Raw genomic sequence first — 21,142 nt, 5'->3', positions numbered from 1 at the left:
TACTCCCCATCTGGCCTGGCACCATCTAATACCACAACCCGGATACGTCCCTCGCTCTCTCGGTGTGTGTATTAGTACCTGCCACCTCAGTTCTAGGGACAGGTCTGGTCTGCGGGCTACTCCGGCGTAACAGATCCTCCCTCCCTAGCACTTGGTAAATTCCTGGTCTGTTTCCTGCTTGGGCAATGTGCAAGCTTGCCTCTGCAGCTAAGTGGTCTCCCAAAACTGCCCTCCCTGTCATAGTATGGTTTTTTTTCACCTTTTCCTAAATTATGCATTACCAAAGTTTTCTATTCATTTCTGTTTGTGCTCATAAATAAAGTTTATCAAAAATTCTAGGAGGATTCTATTTTTCATGAAAAAAGAGATGAGTTTGCCTGCCTGCCAAATCTTACTGAGCCCCAGGAAGCCTACAGTAGGACAGAACATTAACGTTATGTTAAATAGGCTAACTGAGCTTTGTGGATCTGCCCTTTTGAATTTATGCTCTTCTGGAGACAGGCGCTCTCATTATGTCTCCTGACTATCCTATTATAAAGTACTGCATGAGTATACTCTGCAGATAGAATTTAGCCCTTAGCCTCACTTTAAAAGTGTTGGAGGGAGGGGGAAGAACATCAGGTCATGCTGCACCAGCCTATTAGTGCAGATTCTTTCCTTACAGCGTAAATACAAACGAAAATATAGTTTTTTTTAACTTAGGGATTTGCTAAATTCACTATGGTAATGAGATATGCAACAATAATGGGTATAATTTAATTAATTAGCATCGGATTAGCATCACATTATTTAGCATAAAGTTACTTGAATCTTGGTGTTACTCCGACCCAGACACTTAAATTGATTTTTTTCTGGAGAGGAGGGGAGAGAACTGAGAGAAGGAGGAGTTTTTTCTCATCATCGCTCCCTCTTCCTCTCTCCCTCTACCACTCTCCCTCTAACCCTCTCCATTTACCCTTCTCCCTCTATACTGTACCATTCCCTCTACACCTCTCCCTCTACCCCTCTCCTTTTCCCTTTACGCCTCTCTATCAGAATCCCATTTTCAAGCTCAGAATGGGAATAATGCCACAGCTACACATGTATAATTGTTTCCCAGCACTAACCATAACTGTGCTTGGTAATTATGGGATGAATATCTTATAGGCCGTAACAAGCTAATTATCCTGTAATGTTGAATAACGGTCTCTAAATATAACGTCATGCTTTTTACCTGGTCATGTTATTTGCTTTAGTGAATACTATGTTAGGATTAACAGGTGTTAACTGACGTTAATTTTACATTAAAATGGCTAATGGAGTCTAGTGAATCTGGGCCAAAATACCTCAACAACAAATCTCTATAATCAAAGAATGAAGAAAGTGTATCACCAGCTCTATTTGCTATGGTTTTCCTAACAATTCTGCTTCCAGCATGACTTCATAAAATCTCTGGTTTATCAGGAAAAGACAACAAAGGTTTTTAATAGACATTCAAATAATACCTCTGATGAAGCGAACTCAGATTTGTGACACGCGTAGGGTGTACTGCACATGCGCGAGATTGTAAGCAATGGACCAGAACACAGCATACTGGCGATTAGAGACAGCATAGAAGCTGATCAGAGTTGGACCTACGGAGTGGAAAAGCTGAGGATGCAGACCGCAACACAGCAAGCAACAACACGTGACTATGCGCTGACGTTATCACGTTACCACGTACAGACAAGGACACGGAGCTGAGGCAAGCTATAACAGCTGAGGAGACACAGAGGCACAGAATACAACATCAGAGGCACCCCACATGCAAACAGGAGGGTCAAAGCTGGTGATGGCATAAAGTAAACAACTGCACATTTTTACGTTGGAATTCGTGAGTGTTATTCTAACAGTCTATGTTATATTTTTTTAAATAAAGTTTTATACGTTATTGTGCTATGTTTTCTCTTTCTTCTATATACATCAAACTGTACTACCACCTCCCCAAACAAAGTGGAAACAAAGTTAAGTACTCTCCCACCTGATCAGTGTGGCATGTATGCCTGTTATTGGTGTCTTTGAGGGCTAAACCCATATCAGTCTACACCAGGGGTGCACAACTCCAGTCCTCAAGGGCCACATCAGGACAGGTTATAAGCATATCCCTGTTTCAGCACAGGTGGCTTAATCAAAATAACTGAGCACTGATTGAGCCACCTGTGCTATAGCAGGGATAGCCTTAAATCCTGGCCTGTATGTGGCCCATGAGGACTGGAGTTGTGCACCCATGGTTTACACTGTAGTGTAACCATTAACCATATAGTCAATACTTTGTGGTATATCACGTTGCTAGAACTGTATAGCGGCCTCCCTAGCCATAGGCGGGGGGCATCATGACCAGGGGGGTCTGGCCTTCCCCTCGTTGGCCCGCCCCCACACCTCCCTCCCCAGCTCAGGGGAGGAGTTCCCAGAAGGCCTACTTAAGGCCAGGCTGGCGGGCAGCACGTCCCCTTTTTGCTGCCCGCCAGACAATTGATTCGTGATTCGGTTGACCTGCCCAGACCCCATACTGGTAATGTAAATTTCCTCCATCCCGGCTGCCTGGTGGGGAGAGGTGGTCTCGGGAGGGAGAAGGGTCTGACGGGTTGGTTCACTGGCCCCCGATCTGGTGTGGTCCTGGGCAGAGCGGGCTGGTCTCTGGCGGCAGAAGGGGTCTGGCGGGCAGAAGGGGTCTGGCAGGCAGGTTACCCGCTTCGTGTGTGGCAGTCCGGCGGCCGCACTCGGTAAGCGGAGGTACAGCCACTGGTGTGCCTCCCCCTTCCCCTGGTGTCCATGTGGTGCTCCCGCAGGGGGAGCACAGGCACTTGCGTGCTCCGAGCTTTAGGCCCGACCGGTCCTGAGGCGGGAAATGGGAGTGGGCAGGGGTTCCCCCTTTGTATCTACTGCGCCTGCGCCGCCTCACCTTTAACCCTCGGTGGTTCAATGAGGCTGGCGGGTAAACGGGGCCCACCTCCACCTTCTGCCCACCCGTTCACGCTGCTTGTGCAGCCGCTCCCAATGGCTGCGGCCCTGGGCAGGAGATAGGTGCGAAAGGGGAGGGCGGGCAAAATTGGCGCTTCACGGTCTGCCCCCGCAGTTCAACTTTCGGTGCAGTGGGGACACGCTGATGCACTCGAGGCAATGGCAAGTGGGTGCCTGACTCCTCTCGGCGGCCGCTTCCTTCTGGATTTGTCCTGTGCGTGGGCGGAAGTTGCCCACCCGGGCGGGGGGATGGCAAAGTTGGGGCAGAAAGGCTGGCACAAGCTTTCTATATGGGGGAGCGGGGTCTGGCTAGCGGGGGCGCCTGACTCTCCCGACACGTTGCAGGGCGCCCCTCCCTATTATGGTCTCATACTGTGCAGAATATGCTGTATTGGGAATTATATGATGTCAATAGAGCTCTTTATCCTGTGACATTATAAGCTATATAAAAATACTGTAGTAAATCATAGATAGTAATTACTTGTTAATGGGAATTACAATGTTTAGCATTTATGCTTGGTTACTTTTATCTGAATTCCCCAAACAATTCATGTGGATGGGCACATGTGGATGCATGCGCGCGGAAGCGCACGTGTGGATGGATGTGTATGGGCACATGTGGATTGTAGGCACATGTGGATGTATATATGTTGTGTGTATGGGTGCGTGTGTGCATGTGTGTATGGGCACACGTAGATGTGTGTGTGATTGTATGGGCACGCGTAGATGCGTGCGTGTGTACGGGCATGCGTAGATGCGTGCGTGTGTACGGTAACGCGTGTGTACGGGCATGCGTAGATGCGTGTGTGTGGGCACGCGCAGATGCGTGCGGGTTTCCCAAACAATTCATGTGGATGGGCACATGTGGATGCATGTGTGCGGAAGCGCACGTGTGGATGGATGTGTATGGGCACATGTGGATTGATATATGTATGTAGGCTCATATGGATGTATATATGTTGTGTGTATTGGCACACGTAGATGTGTGCATGTGTGTACGGGCACGCGTAGATGCGTGCGTGAGTACGGGCATGCGTAGATGCGTGCGTGAGTACGGGCATACGTAGATGCGTGCGTGAGTACGGGCACGCGTAGATGTGTGCGTGAGTACGGGCACGCATAGATGCGTGCGTGAGAACAGGCACTCGTAGATGCGTGCGTGAGTACGGGCACACGTAGATGCGTGCGTGAGTAATGGCACGCGTAGATGCGTGCGTGTGTATGGGCACGCGTAGATGCGTGCGTGTGTATGGGCATGCGTAGATGCGTGCGTGTGTACGGGCACGCGTGCGTGTGTACGGGCACATGTAGATGCGTGCGTATGGGCACGCGCAGATGCGTGCGGGTGCATGCGGGCACGCGCGGGTGCGTGCGGGCACAATTGTTTATGGGGGGGGGAAGCTGCCGGCCATTAGCGGGCACACCATGCCCCCCCACATTGGACACACTGAGCCCCTCACCCTCTCCCCGCACCCATGCTTCCTGTGTGCGCTCGCCAGCCCCCACAGGCTTCGGGAAGAGAGGCAGCTGCAGCGGGCCTCCCCCTTTCGCCCGCCGTTTAACCAGATCATACAAAAACCCAATCTACTATAAACAGCGTAACTATTAAAACAGCTTACCTACAGTATTAACACTGATCAATATTAAGTACGGTTCAACATACCCTATATACATCTACCCGTGCCTTCACACCTGAATACATCCCTACGTGCCCGTGCACATTTCTATGTCCCCACGTGCCCATGCACATGTCTACGTCCCCACGTGCCCATGCACATGTCTACGTCCCCACGTGCCCATGCACATTTCTATGTCCCCACGTGCCCATGCACATGTCTACTGGGAGGACGGTGGCAACAGATCCTGTTCCGTCAGCCTCCAGCCTGACCCCGGTTTCTCTAATGCAACTTTAACCACAGCCGGGGTAACTGGCACTGTAGATCCCATCGGCCTGACCCCGGTGTCTTTGAATTTCTTCAGCCACGGCCGGGGTCATGGGCACGGTAGCTGCTCCATCCGGCAGCATCACGTGCTGCACAGGCGTTGGGGCAGCCCCCGTGGGCGGTTGATGTGGACATGCCGTGGAAGTTACGGCAGACATCGTATCTGGTAATGGTAAAGTGTTGAGCGCAGGGCGGCATCGGAGCCGTATGGCATGGCGTCAATGTTTGCAGTTTCCAGGTCGGCCCACGGGGGCTGGGCACCAGCTTCCGACTACTGTGGCGCAAGACAGGGGGTCACAGCACACAAAATCAGCAGGTGGGAAGTAACCAGGACAGCCGCCTGCTGCGGTCACAGGCGGCTAAAGGGCACATCGACAGACCCCGGAACAATTGCAGGCGGTGTACATTCTGGAAGACGCCCGGGGTCGGGAAAGTCCGACACGGTGCAACCAAGGGCCAAGGTGGCCCAGTCCACCACCAGGGTCACTTCTCCCGGGGTCGCCGAGGGCGGGTAAGAAGCCTGCTGCAGTGAAAAGGGGCCGGTTGCGAGACAGAATAAGCACGTTGGCAGGTTGGTTAGCTCCGCAGGTGGATCGGGCAGCTCACAATGCGCAGTGCGCAAAGGAACAAGCGGGGGGAGAGATTGCCGATGGCACTGGGCAGTGGCGGCCTGCAGCTCCAGAGGCGGTCCAGGACCGGGGAATGGATAGCGCAGCGGAGAAAGCAATTCTCAGGGCATCTTTAATAAGCATGCCATGTTGAGTAACTGCCGCTTCGGGCGCGATTTACGGGTAGTGCATCCCCAAGTGGAATGGTAAGGACAGACCAGGCTGGTAGATGAGCATGGGTCCCGCTGCTAGGCATGCCCGGCAGGATAATAATAAAGCAATGCAGTGACCCGGCACTAGAGATAACAACAATACCCCAGTCCAATGTAATGTCCATATAGAATAGGAAAGTTCTCCTAATGTTCCAATTGCAAACAGGTAGGTGCTTGTTCTTGCCAGACTGGGAGCTGGGCCGTTTGAGCGTGGGGGGAGTACGAGTGGGCAAGGTCAGTTATCCATGACCTCGAGAGCCCGCTCGCATAGGGGACACGAGGTCAGCGGTTCGAGGGCCGGCTGACTGTCCCCTCCCTCTCCTGTCAAAGGAGCACTCTGGCAGGGAGTGCATTTACCCCTCTTAGGTTTTCTGTATAAATAAATAGCCATGGCCATTTTACCTTTCAGTTTCCGTTTCCTGTCTTTATTTGTACGTTACATGTGGGTACGAGGCGGGGGGAGAGGGGAGCCGCCTGGAACCTCCCTGGTCAAGCGGCCTCCCTAGCCATAGGCGGGGGGGCTTCATGACCAGGGGGGTCTGGCCTTCCTCTCGTTGGCCCGCCCCCACACCTCCCTCCCCGGCTCAAGGGAGGAGTTCCCAGAAGGCCTACTTAAGGCCAGGCTGGCAGGCAGCACGTCCCCTTTTTGCTGCCCGCCAGATGATTCCCGCCCACCCATCCCCTTAGGTAGTGTATTGCAATCATGTAATGACTGGCAGCAGAAGGTTGAGCAGAGCCAGGGTATTCCCGGTAATGTGGGCATATGCATTGTATGCGGTGTTAATGTTTCTTTGTTCTGTTGCAGCATGAACTGCTGATACTGTGTTGAGTGAAAGCAATGAGGTTCCGATCAGGAAGGATCGTTGACTAGTTTTGCCTTTGTCGCAGTGGCTCTTGGGGGGTAGGTGCTTGTTCTTGCCAGACTGGGAGCTGGGCCGTTTGAGCCCGGGGAGAGTACGAGTGGGCAAGGTCAGTTATCCATGACCTCGAGAGCCCGCTCGCGTAGGGGACACAAGGTCAGCGGTTCGAGGGCCGGCTGACCGTCCTCTACCCCTCCTGTCAAAGGAGCACTCTGGCAGGGAGTGCATTTACTCCTCTGAGGTTTTCTGTATAAATAAATAGCCATGGTCATTTTACCTCCAGTTCCCGTTTCCTGTCTTTATTTGTACGTTACATGTGGGTACGAGGCGGGGGGAGGGGAACCGCCTGGAACCTCCCAGGTCAAGCGCTCAACACATGGGAGTTATTTACAAGGTTTAACACACCCTGATTAACAGAAGTGCACTAAGAGGTGATCACAGTATCACTAATTTCACAGTAATATATTGCTGTGTTTGTTATATTGTTTTCTTTCACATAATCACTGGATTTAATTTGTTCGGAGTACCAGTGCCAAGGAGGACTTTTTTCTTCATACGAATATACAGAAGGATTTTTGGACAATCCTAAAGTCATCTAGGCTGCAGGTCTCTGGACATTTTACAAGATCGGTATTGTAATTAATTCACTTACATATGAAGAATATTTTTTGACTAAGGTTGAAATAGGGCTGAAAGTTGAAGATAATTTATTCTATATCCACCTAAGTGACCAAACTCAATGGGTAATTTCTGCTAAAAACAACCAGATTGGCTGCTTCAGCTTATATAGAAAAAAAACCTTAGTAACACAAGTGCTAGATCTTTTAGCAAACACACTACTAGTAGTATTGATATAATTAACTCTCCCATACTCTGAATCTAGCACCTCTTGAACACAAAAATCCTGATTAGAAAATGTTTATACAAGAGAATAAATCAATGTCTGAAAAAAACACAATACAACTAAGCATCACTAACCAAAATAAACAAAATGAGATATGGTAATGAAGTTCATTTTTTTAATTTTAGATCTGATGAGGATATGGTGATAGTTTTCATCAAAACTCACTTAAACTGAAACATGCCGGTACAGTACATACATCTGCATGTCTCAGTCCCAAACATTCACATATTTTTCTTCTATTTTTCTTCAGGCACATTACAAATGTAACCTGGTTTGACAAGCTGCTTTGGAAACATGCCAGAAAAAATTAGATGAAATAGAAGTAATATATAAGATATATATATATAACAAAAGCCAAAAAGCCAAATTGTCTACATGTTGTTACAAGTATATATATATATATATATATATATATATATATATATATATATATATATATATATATATATATATATATATATATATATATATATATATATATATATATATATATTTGTGTGTGTGTGTGTGACAACATTTACAGAGGTTTCTTTAGTAAATTATTATTCAGTAATCATACATCAGAAATAACATATTTGATTCATATTAATTCATTCATACAGTATATGCAGAAGTTCTATTACAAATTAGAGGGACATTTAAATTAGTCCAAAAAGTGTGATTGGCTGAAAACCCACATTCAAATATATAGAGGCTTTCAGCTGATCAACCTTCTGGCATCATTGAATTACCACCTTTTTATTCTAACCTGTTTTCAATATAAGTACTGTATTATCAGTAACCCATAAACTCTAGCACCCAGAGTCATTAAGGAGTCCACTAGGTTTCTATGAGTTCTGTTATCTTATTGCATAGTTACGGTGCAATTTATGTATGTGTCTACACTATGAGCTTCTACAGATGACAATATTAAGTAATTATTAAATAATTCTAGAAAAATATAGATATACAGTAGTAGGATTTGTGCATAACCTGAGATCCCTCTTCCATGAAATCGGAACATTGCACAGACATCACATTCTTGTACTGTGCTATACAAACTATACAAATTGTGACAAATAAAGTTTGCTACTACAGTACATAAACTTTACATATTCCAGAAAAAATGAGATGTGATTATTTTTTCTCATGAGACAAGCCTTGTAAAGAATTTTGCTATGTGACAGTGATGTGTATGTGTTATAAATAGGGAGTTTTATTGCAAAAACTATGTTGCCTTGAGTAGCTTCAATGTGATTCACTCCATATGATTTACCCCGGAGCCATTACACATTTTGAAGACAACATGTCCTCAATCTTGGCTAGACTATAAGGTGCCAAAATTATAGTACATACCTAATATTGTCTAATGCCACAAACATAACCTCACTCTTATTGACCTTAAGGCTAAAGGGGAGCAAAAGAAAACTTGGATGTTGTGCAGAAGTCAATACCCCAAAGAAGGAGAAAGGCTACTTGTCTTTGTACTGCTACTCTGGATAGTTATAAATTGGCACAAAACCCAAGTGGGCGATGTGTATGAGTAAAACAGAATTCACCAACGAGTGCATGCATGTACATCAATTGAAAATCATGTATCGAAAGATGAAGACATAAAAATACTTGATAAAATGTTAGACATTGGTAAACATTGTTATGTAGCTACAAACCAGATATCCTAAATGAATTCTTGGTGAAAACTTGGACAAAGTCCAATTTGTATTAGTAGAGATTTTCTCATGCACATGCGTTATTACTTAACTCATTAAAAAATAGCAAGACAAGAATTACTTTGGCCTCTTTTGGCACACTACTTGTACATTCCAAAGTAAAATCTGATTGAAGCTTAGCTGAGTATTAGGAGAGCTTTGCATAAGGAATTGAAGGTGTGTGTAAGTCACTGAGAATGCACTTAAATTAAGGCAATGTTGATGAACATAGAAAGTTAAAAAAAATGACAATGCTGGAATTGTCTTATTTGGCATAAAGAAAGACATAATATTGCTGTTTTCAGAAGAAAACTGTGATTTTAGGGTTGTCATACATTTATCCTTTCACATTCTTTGTGTAGGCTTTCACAAGCTGGTGGATCACTTAACAGGTGGAATGCTGTTGGTTTTCTTTCAAGCAGGCAAAAGCAGTGAAGACACTAAAACTGTCACTGCAATAAGTAGTTCTAACAATGGATATTAAATAGAAGCAAGCGCTGTACTATCGTACACATTAGAGGGAAACAAAATAACAACAAAAATTAATAGAAAAGGAAAAAACATGGATAAAGATAGATGAGTCCTCTAATCTCCGCACCAATCAAGTACAAAAGCAAAAGATACTCCTGCACCCAGAATGCTGTTCAGTGCAGTTTATTCTGGTGCTGTATTGCCATCAAAAATGTTCATTTTTGAGGAATAGATGTCTGAATGTCTTCAAATGCCGCTTGCTAATTTTGAACTTTTTTTGCAAAACTTTTTTCTTTTTTACCCTTGCTGTATTTTCTTAATTTATTTACAGGTCAATTATGCTTGATTTGTTAACTTTCCAAAATGTTGCACATCTCTATTGAAGGAGAAAAAAACAAAAAACAGCGCACAACTCAGTATATCAAAAATTATTATTGCTTATTGCAGGGAAGGTAAAAAATGCATGTACTGTACATCAAAACTCAACATATCAGGCAGTACGTTAGGAAAATGTTAGGGACATGTTACCATAGGGCACATAGGTATGGTGACACGGCCTCCTCGATATAAACACCAACAGGCACCTCCCGTGTGCGATTCTGGATCCATTCAACTCTGGTTCCCTTGATGGATCCGCTTGTTTTGAACAGTCCGACCTTGATCCCATATCCTCCAACGAGATCAGTAGGTTTAAAACGCTGTCCACTAACAGTAAGGTGACCACAGGGATGTGCAAGACTCCAGACACAAACACAGCTACAAGCCGTGTAAGGCAAACACCGGGTCTCATGAGGCCAGCAGTGATGTTACTAGCAAGCGCCATAAGCGACTACTACGGGTGGGTGGATGGGTGCTGGAGCAGGTAAGCTGGGTCTTTCAAGATGAGCATCGTCGTGGATGGGTGCTGGAGCAGGTGTGCTGGGGGTTCCCAGACGAGCATCTTCGTGTATGGGGGCTGGAGTAGGTGAGCTGGGGCTTTCCAGATGAGTATCAGTGGACAAAGGGTCAGAGCGGGTGGATGCTTTGGAATTGGTGGCGGTGGGCGACGGCAGTGAAAAGTCCGGGACATCCTCTTCGGTGGGTGCCGGGTCACTTCTTTTCAATTTCATGACTACCTATGTGGTGCTGAGCCATCCACATTGACAAGCTGTAGACTGCCATTTATATTGAAGATATAGTATGTATTTTGGATTATATTATCACTGACTAACATCATATTATCACATTAGTGTTCTTTTGTCTTCAATAAGGGTGCACTTTATTAGAGATAGGTATTTATTTGATTATTAGTTTATCTCAATGTTGAGTAGTCTTTATCAGTATTAATAATTGTTTTTTTATTTGTTGTCACTTTAAAACACAATTGGTGCACAGTTTTTTTCTTTTTTCTGTAATCAGATACATTGTAAATTATTCTGTATTTGATAAATTTTTAAATGACCATAAAATTACAGGGAACCCTTTAGGGATGCCCTGGGAACCCGAAGGTTCCAAGGAACCCTGGTTGAAGAACACTGACATAGCGTAACGGCATCATAAACAAAATTCCAATCGTCTCTGTATGAAGAATATTGAACATATTTTACCAGATGGGAGGTGGTGACAAAAAAAAAAGAGTACACAACAGGAAACTTTGAGAATATATACTTTAAACACTATAACGGTATAGGACATTTGGTAGCGGCTGTTTTGCCGTGACCAAATCTCCACCGGTGCTTAACAACTATTCATCTCACCACAGGGACCTCTCACTGCCAGCCACTTTGCCACCAAGGTTAGTTCCTAACCTTACTCCTTACCCTAAAAACCCCTAATCTTAACCCCCAACACTAACGCTACCCCCTGCCCTAAAAATCCTAACGACGTTTCGACCAACAGGTCTTTTTCAAGTGACAAGGCATACTCAAATGAGGGTCTACCTAGTATATATACCCTCCAACATTAATCAAACAAATGAAAAAACAAGTGAAAACAGTTACATAATCACCCCAGCTGCTCCCAGTCCGCTTCCCCTGATCAGTGCTATCTCCATGCATAGCCAAAACAGTCCATGAGAGTTCATTTCCGGTTCCTGTGTCCATTTCCGGTCTGTGCGTTCCAGTGACGTCACGGGACTCTTCTGCGCATGCCCATGCGTTCCAGCATCGTCATCGTCGCCCCGTCGATCTACAGTGACGTCAGTCTTCTTGCCTGAGTAGTTTATCCTTCCCTCGTACTGCTGTGGGGGCTGTGTGTTCGCTCTATGAGCTGTAAGCCCTCCATCCTTCTGCGTTTCGATGTGGGAGGTGCTCCTGCGTCCTGTTTCTTCACTGTGAGATCTCTGGAATCTTGTAGTCCTTAATGTGTCCTGAAAATAGGGCTTTTTTTCTTTCTCTCTTTTCCTGCAATAAATATCCTTTAGTATGTGATCAGGGGTAGCTGTATATAGTGTGCTCCAGTGTCAATTTAAAATGTGCAAAATAAACATTTATTAAAAGTTTATGGAATGCTTATCAATCTATTTAGTCCTTACTCACTTAAAAGGCTTCTCACCAACAGCAGCCATGCCATATATGAAACATATAAGAAACAGTTTTATCTCCTATCAAGAAAACAGTTGTAGGATATGTAGTCATTTAGCCCTTTAGGATAAACTGTGTCCAACGTGTATGTCCAGATTGTCTCTCGTTGTAATAAAAGTGTATCTACATCGAATCCTGTGGACTTTCTTTGTATTAGTTCTATCCCCATTACACGAAGGGATGAGACTGGGTGGTTGTGGTCTGTACAGTGGTCAATAAAAACCGTATTCTCCGATTTATTATTTATCCTGCTCTTATGCTCAATAAATCTGGTTTTTAGACTCCTTTTTGTTTTACCCACATATAAAAGCCCACAAGGACATTTAATGATATAGATGACTTGTGTGGTAGTGCAGGTGATACGCTTATTGATTTTAAATTTTGCACCACTTCTTGGATGACAAAATACATCACCTGTCATTAAACTGTTGCATACCGAACAATTAAAACACTTGTAGCAGCCTGCTTTTGGGTTACTTAAAAAATGTGCACTCACATAGTGCTCTTTTTTATCTGCTTTAATGAGAATATCCTTGATATTCTCTCCTCTTTTGTAGGCAAATCTCGGTGTTTCTTTACAAATGTTTCCTAATATCTGATCTGTTTGAAGAATTTTCCAATGTTTTTGCATGGTTTGTTTAATAAATTTACTTGCAGTGGTGTATTTGCTGACAAAGGTTATTTTATCCTCTTTAGTTATTGGCCTAGTCACCATTAGTGGTTCCTTTTCCAAAGATTTTTCCACTTTGGATGCTTTATGCCCCCTTTCAGTAAATCTGGTTTTTATATCTGCTATGGTTCTAGCTAGATGTGTAGGCCTGTCGACAATTTTTCCCGCTCTGATTTTTTGCGAATAAGGTAACATCCTTTTTAATGGGTCTGGATGAAAACTAGACCCATGCAATGTAGCATTTCTATCCGTAGGTTTACGGAAAAGGTCTGTGTGTACCTCATGTCCATCATATGTAATCATTACATCTAAATATGATATTTGAGATTTGCTCCAATTCTTAGTAAATCTAATTGGCGTAGGTATTTCTGCCAAGTATGTGAAGAACTCAATAAGTTCATTTTCTGTTCCCTCCCAGATAAAAAAGAGGTCGTCTATATAGCGACAATAGAAGAGTATTTTATCAAAGAATTGTGTGTCATAGATGTATTTTTCTTCAAAATGTGCCATGTATAAGTTAGCATAGGATGGTGCTACATTGCTCCCCATGGCGGTACCTGTGGTCTGCAAATAAAAATTGTTCTCAAACTTAAAGTAATTTTTGTGCAAGATAAAGTGTAACAATAGCATGATGTAATCAGTTGGTGGTCCTTTTTGGTGACTTAATTCTAATTTTTCCCTAACCACTTCTAAACCTTCTGAATGAGGGATGACCGTATAGAGACTAGTGACATCCATGGTCACTAGAAATACTTCTCTATCTTTAAAATCAATTGATCTTATTTTATTTAAAAAATCAAATGTGTCTTTTATATACGATCTACCCTCTCTTACTAATGGTTGTAAAAAAGTGTCTACAAACATTGACACTGGCTGGTTGATGGAACTTGTGGCAGATATGATCGGTCTACCTGGGGGATTATGCAGACTTTTATGTATCTTTGGTAGTAGATACAGCACTGGTCGGCGTGGGTGCTCCATTGTTAAGAATTCTACCTCCTTTTCTGTTAGCCATGTATTACCCAAACCCAATTGTAAGATTTGTTTTATTTCTTCTTGGTATGGGTTTGTGGGATCATGTGTTAATTTCACATAGCAGTTTGTGTCTGCTAATTGTCTGTTGGCTTCTGCCCTATACTGTTCATAATTTTGGAGAACGAGGGCCCCTCCCTTGTCTGCTCTTTTTAGGATGATCTTGGGGTTATCGGCTAAATGTTTTAAACATTGCTTTTGACTGATGTTAAGGTTGTATTGTATGCGATGTTTTTTCTTAAAATATGTGTTTATATCATGTTTTACCAAATTCATGTATGCTTGTACTGCTGAATTCTTAACAGGAGGTACAAACGTAGATTTTAATTTACATACCGTTTCTTCAGTCAAATTTTGTGTGGCTACTGATGGCTGCTGCTGTTGCTTGGCCGGTCCCCTGTTGAGAAAAAAAGATTTAAGGTTTAGTTTTCTCTCCATCTTAAATAGCTCCACCTCTAAATCAAATCTGTTTGCTATAGTGGTGGGTACAAATGAGGGTCCTCTAGACAAAACCTCCAATTCTGTGTTGGACAGTGAGTAATCAGAGAGATTGATAACAAGACTATGCACACTACTTATTGCCGGGGTCTCAAGACGGGCGGTGTCCGCTGGTATTCGTCTCCCCCTCCTTGTCTTTTTTCTTTTGCCTTTTTCCCCGTTCCTCTCCCTCCTCCTAAAAAAGAAGCGGAGTTGGAGGGTCCTGGTGTCTGTCCCCGTGCCTCATCAGCAGATGAACTGGCCTCTTGGTCACTGGAGAAATTTTCTCCTCTTTTTGGATTTTTTCTTGCCTTTCCTTTATTTGTGGATCTGGTGCGTTTATCTTGCTTAGTCCATATGTAAACACTATTTTCTTTATAGTCTCCCACTACTTTTTTGAATTTCTGTTTTTTGAAATGGACTAAGTCCTCCTTAAACTTGCGTAGTTTTATTTTTAAGTCATCCAAGAGTTTTAATGTAATGTCACTTTGATGTGTATGTTCTATTGTGACCTCAAGTTTTAAAATGTCATGTCTTGTCTTAGATAGTTGGTTCCCTGCTTCCTCTATGACCAATACCATTAAATCCAAGGAGGCTTTATTCAGTATTTTGCACCAGTTCTCACAAAATGATGGATTATCTATGCCAATGGTGGGACGGTTTCGGATCCTGAAGCCTCTGGGGATAAGTTTTTGTTTATAGTATTCACTTAAGGTTGTTCCGTGGGCAAAAAATTCTATTTCTTTCTTTTTAAGTCTTTCTAAGTCTTGAATATAATCGGCTGGTCGATCAGGACCAAAAGCCTCTTCGGGAGTAGTCTTAAACAAAATGTTACTAATCTCCTCCTCGTTAAAGGTTTTGATTTCTGCTTTGTTTGTAAGTCCAAGAGATAGATTGGCTAGGCCTTCCATAAAGTAAAGCCTTACACTTGAACCAGTCTAACACTACGGTGAAACTGGAATGTACTGGGAGAAAATTCAACGTCTCCAAAATATACATATAAAATTACAATGGTACACAGAAATAATTGATCTGTAAAGTACCTTAAATTAATCCCTAGGGATTTCCAGGGTGCTAGCCTAATGACAGGAACAGAGTATCAATGTAAAGGGGGGTAAAGGCTGCACACCACAATATATAATCAAATACATACAGTTTACCGGTGCTGCTGGTTCAAGGAAGTACCTGCCTGGAATTTCCAAAGTACACTGAGGAAAAAGGAGAGAGATCCAGCGCTACACGGATTTCAAGATAATGAATTTATTGTGCCACACGACGTTTCGACCAACAGGTCTTTTTCAAGTGACAAGGCATACTCAAATGAGGGTCTACCTAGTATATATACCCTCCAACATTAATCAAACAAATGAAAAAACAAGTGAAAACAGTTACATAATCACCCCAGCTGCTCCCAGTCCGCTTCCCCTGATCAGTGCTATCTCCATGCTTAGCCAAAACAGTCCATGAGAGTTCATTTCCGGTTCCTGTGTCCATTTCCGGTCTGTGCGTTCCAGTGACGTCACGGGACTCTTCTGCGCATGCCCATGCGTTCCAGCATCGTCATCGTCGCCCCGTCGATCTACCGTGACGTCAGTCTTCTTGCCTGAGTAGTTTATCCTTCCCTCGTACTGCTGTGGGGGCTGTGTGTTCGCTCTATGAGCTGTAAGCCCTACATCCTTCTGCGTTTCGATGTGGGAGGTGCTCCTGCGTCCTGTTTCTTCACTGTGAGATCTCTGGAATCTTGTAGTCCTTAATGTGTCCTGAAAATAGGGCTTTTTTTCTTTCTCTCTTTTCCTGCAATAAATATCCTTTAGTATGTGATCAGGGGTAGCTGTATATAGTGTGCTCCAGTGTCAATTTAAAATGTGCAAAATAAACATTTATTAAAAGTTTATGGAATGCTTATCAATCTATTTAGTCCTTACTCACTTACAAGGCTTCTCACCAACAGCAGCCATGCCATATATGAAACATATAAGAAACAGTTTTATCTCCTATCAAGAAAACAGTTGTAGGATATGTAGTCATAATAGGAATAAATGTCCTTGTGGGCTTTTATATGTGGGTAAAACAAAAAGGAGTCTAAAAACCAGATTTATTGAGCATAAGAGCAGGATAAATAATAAATCGGAGAATACGGTTTTTATTGACCACTGTACAGACCACAACCACCCAGTCTCATCCCTTCGTGTAATGGGGATAGAACTAATACAAAGAAAGTCCACAGGATTCGATGTAGATACACTTTTATTACAACGAGAGACATTCTGGACATACACGTTGGACACAGTTTATCCTAAAGGGCTAAATGACTACATATCCTACAACTGTTTTCTTGATAGGAGATAAAACTGTTTCTTATATGTTTCATATATGGCATGGCTGCTGTTGGTGAGAAGCCTTTTAAGTGAGTAAGGACTAAATAGATTGATAAGCATTCCATAAACTTTTAATAAATGTTTATTTTGCACATTTTAAATTGACACTGGAGCACACTATATACAGCTACCCCTGATCACATACTAAAGGATATTTATTGCAGGAAAAGAGAGAAAGAAAAAAAGCCCTATTTTCAGGACACATTAAGGACTACAAGATTCCAGAGATCTCACAGTGAAGAAACAGGACGCAGGAGCACCTCCCACATCGAAACGCAGAAGGATGGAGGGCTTACAGCTCATAGAGCGAACACACAGCCCCCACAGCAGTACGAGGGAAGGATAAACTACTCAGGCAAGAAGACTGACGTCACTGTAGATCGACGGGGCGACGATGACGATGCTGGAACGCATGGGCATGCGCAGAAGAGTCCCGTGACGTCACTGGAACGCACAGACCGGAAATGGACACAGGAACCGGAAATGAACTCTCATGGACTGTTTTGGCTATGCATGGAGATAGCACTGATCAGGGGAAGCGGACTGGGAGCAGCTGGGGTGATTATGTAACTGTTTTCACTTGTTTTTTCATTTGTTTGATTAATGTTGGAGGGTATATATACTAGGTAGACCCTCATTTGAGTATGCCTTGTCACTTGAAAAAGACCTGTTGGTCGAAACGTCGTGTGGCACAATAAATTCATTATCTTGAAATCCGTGTAGCGCTGGATCTCTCTCCTTTTTCCTCAGTGTACTTTGGAAATTCCAGGCAGGTACTTCCTTGAACCAGCAGCACCGGTAAACTGTATGTATTTGATTATATATTGTGGTGTGCAGCCTTTACCCCCCTTTACACTAAAAATCCTAACCCCTTACCCTAAAACCCCTTTCCCTAAACCCTTTACCTGAATCCCGTAACCTAAACATTTTAAACTCTTACCCTAAAAAAAACTAGTGATGTACTGGGTACCCAGAAATTACCCAGTACCTGGCAAACCCAGCCATATTTAAGCTACTCAGAAATAACCTGGATCCGGCCCAGGGCGTTGGACCCTAGTGCTGGGTATTTCCGTCCATCCTTTGTGGTGGCGGGAGAACAGGACGCTGAATGGCAGGAACAGGACAGCAGAAGAGAATGACAGCAGCCAGCGGTGGAGGGAAAGAAGGATGACATCCTGCAGCGAAGTTCAGCAGCTGATGGCGGAGGAAGTGAAGGACGGCAGAAGAAGACCATGTGAGCAGTGCAGGAGCGGCACAGAAGGACGGCCAGGGAGGAACTGCGCTGTAGCAGCGGCAGATACTGGAAGTCAGGGAAGACTTCCGGGTAAGACCACTGGGGTGCAGTCCTCCCATGGCATCCTACTTTGTCGCTCCTGCTCTGCTCACCTGGACTTCTTCCCCGCCACCACCGTCTGCCATCCTTCTGTCCCTCTGCCACCTGCTGCTGACCTCAACCGCCCGCTGTTATCCTTCCATGCATACCATGCATACCATGCATACCATGCATACCAGTGTATAGTGAATAATAGTGAAAACAAGGCGCAAACAACTCAAAAAAGTGAACAAATAATAAGTGCAACTATCAATAAGTGCAAAAATAGTATATGTGCCAAAATGTGGAATAAATATAATATTAATAAATAACCCTGCTCAAACCCTCTGGTGGGACCTTCATTATTAAATCATCATTATAATACACTCGGAGTCTTAATCCCTAACTGATGACGGTTCATGATTTAAATTATGTATTTTGTATTGTCAAAATGTTATATCTTTGTTATTATAATTATTGAATTATTGATTAGAGCAGCCTTGCTTAATTATATTGCACTATAGCGCCAGGGACATTGTTTTTAGCAAATTGGATGAAATAGGGTATATAAAGGCACCCTTTGTTCCAAGTATCCATACTCCTGACGAAGCCGGAAGCAGTCACTTTTGTACTGGGCGAAACGCATAGAGTGGAGCTTATTGGACCACTGGGCGACCCGTAGTTCTTTGCCGCACCTCAGAGCCGTGACGTCAGATGCATACAGGGACGCAAAGCTGAGAGTGAAGCTGCGATTCAAACTGCAGGCGAAGGACACTTAGAATATCCAGGAGAAGGCGGTGAGAGCTGCGACGAACTCACTACACATATATATTGTGTGAAATGCTTGATTTTATCTAGCACATTGTAAGTGCACATTTTATATCCGTTTTTTATAAAGTTGTTATACACCTGATCTCGCTATGTAGTGCTTTTCCCTTTCTTATATATACCATCCCATTGAGGAGACGAGCCCTGAGAGAGATCCACACACCACGAGCACTTTATGGGTAGCAGCCCTATCTGCAAAACCTCTTTTTATCTCCTACATCTTGTGAGTAGGCACACCTAAAGAGCCAAGATTTCCACGATATTTTACCCAATTGTCAATACATCTACACTTATATTTTGCACTGTTTTTCTTTGTTTTTCCCATATATGCTCCTCCTGGATTGTATGAGATCTACCATGCATACCATGCATGCTGCCGTCCTCCTCTCTCTGTGCAGCCGGCTGCTGTCCTCCAAACCTACCCGGCTAGGTCATTTTTCTTTTTTCCCCGATTACCCGGTACCCAGTGTTTTGTTAGGACCAGGTACATCACTGCTAAAATCCCTTACCCCTAAAAACACCTATGCTAAAACCTAAATGCTAACCCTAAAACAACTATTCCCCTACCCAACCACTAAAGTAACCCTTAAATTAACTTACTTTGGTAAAGCGTCTGGTGGCTAAGCGTCCAGTGGTAGAGCGGCTGCTGAAGAGGACCCAGCTAGCAAAGACTTGCGGTCGTGGCGAGACGGCCATGACCAAATGTTTGATTCCAGATTATAATACCAAATGGTCTCAATAAAGACAGATATCAACTTATGTTTATAATTTTCTATGGACAGTGCCTCTTTCTTACTGTATATCTCCCCTTAAGTTCTCTCTTTGTTTTTTCTTATTTTTAAATGCATTTGATGTTTTTTTTTTACAGAAATGCTATTTAAAAATGTGCTCTCTATAAATGTGTTAATGATAGATGTCCCTGTATAACAGATATGGGGCTGTATGGAAGGAATATGTATAAAAGATTTCATTTTATCCTTCAGTATATTTTTCTCTGTACAGTATGCTTAATAAAGGACTGCAAAAAGCAATTATTTGCAACTTTTGGGCTAGATGTTGAACATATATTTACACACACAAACACACACACACACACACACACACACACACGCACACTGATGCACACACACGCACACATATAGAGTGGCTCTTTCATTTTTTTTACTATTATTTTATATATATTTCAGTCCATCATATATATTTGAGCAATCCATAGATGGAATGTATATTCTAATAGGTACATCAATGTGGCTTCGGCGCCATCAGCCCCACACTGAAGCCACATTGTTCTTTTTGCTCCTTAATAGTCCTTTAATCACTTCTGCCCACATTGAGGTTACATGGGCCATCTTTGTCACTGGTATCCTGCTTATAAAGAGGCAGTGAACTTAAAACTAGTGCTGAGCACTAAGTGCTTGTGATAACAATAGACCTGTGACAAAAAAACTTAATGTGCACACAATTATTGCATTACAGTGTATAAATCAAACATGTGATGGTAATTGAGCTCCCTGGAAAGTCAACTGATTTTCTTTAAGAAATCAGAAAACTGCAGTACTGGTAAAACAACATGAATGGCACATACTGTAGGTGAATAACAATGTTACTAGATCAGTGACTGGAATCAAACCCAACATCAGCTGGCAATCTGAGAATTCTTGATGATTATATAGAAAAAAAAACTATAGAAAAAAAAAAACAGTGTGATACCTTAGGGATTAGGTGTATGTAAAAACTACAATTAGTGTCGATCCTATAGAAAAAATGAAGGGATCATGAATTATGATGGTGCATCAAAAGGTGATCTAAATGTCCATGTTTTGTGGTGGTAAAGTTGTGATCTAAGATCTTTAATGTAAGAATTATCTGTATTATAGCCATGGCTAGTCCAGCTATCTTTCTGTCCTTCCTGTCATATAAGTCCCAGTAGCTACAGGCAGTGACAGGCTATCCTGTGGGGTTTAGCCCACTCACACAGCCTCCATGAGTGGCAAGAGAGGTGGTGTCATGGGGTCTGTGTTGCAGTCAATCCTGGTGCAGACCCTATTCCCTCCCCTTTTGCATTAGGGAGGATGTTCCAAATTATAGGAGTTAGTTCCCCCCATCCCTCCTAGGGAGAGGAGGTTCGAGTCCTCCTCCACCCCTCCTGGGGAGAGGAGCATGAGTCAGGTACTCCTCCACTCTCCTGGGGCTGGAAGAGCAAGATCTGTGCATGGCAC

General features: G+C 43.4%; 1 long non-coding RNA gene across 1 annotated transcript; it reads right to left on the bottom strand.

Moving 5' to 3' along the window:
- Nucleotides 1-11,545: 11,545 nt before the first annotated feature.
- Nucleotides 11,546-15,883, bottom strand: LOC142469654 (uncharacterized). Its single transcript, XR_012789068.1, has 3 exons — nucleotides 15,798-15,883; nucleotides 14,265-14,325; nucleotides 11,546-12,046 (listed from the first exon to the last, which is right to left on the bottom strand). It is a non-coding gene; the product is annotated as an uncharacterized LOC142469654 (long non-coding RNA).
- Between the last annotated feature and the right edge of the window lie 5,259 nt (nucleotides 15,884-21,142).

This window comes from Ascaphus truei, chromosome 1 (genome assembly GCF_040206685.1).
Source record: "Ascaphus truei isolate aAscTru1 chromosome 1, aAscTru1.hap1, whole genome shotgun sequence".
Lineage (NCBI taxonomy): Eukaryota > Metazoa > Chordata > Amphibia > Anura > Ascaphidae > Ascaphus > Ascaphus truei.
The sequence above is the reverse complement of the archived record's forward strand: the minus strand, read 5'-3'. Positions and strand labels throughout refer to the sequence as shown.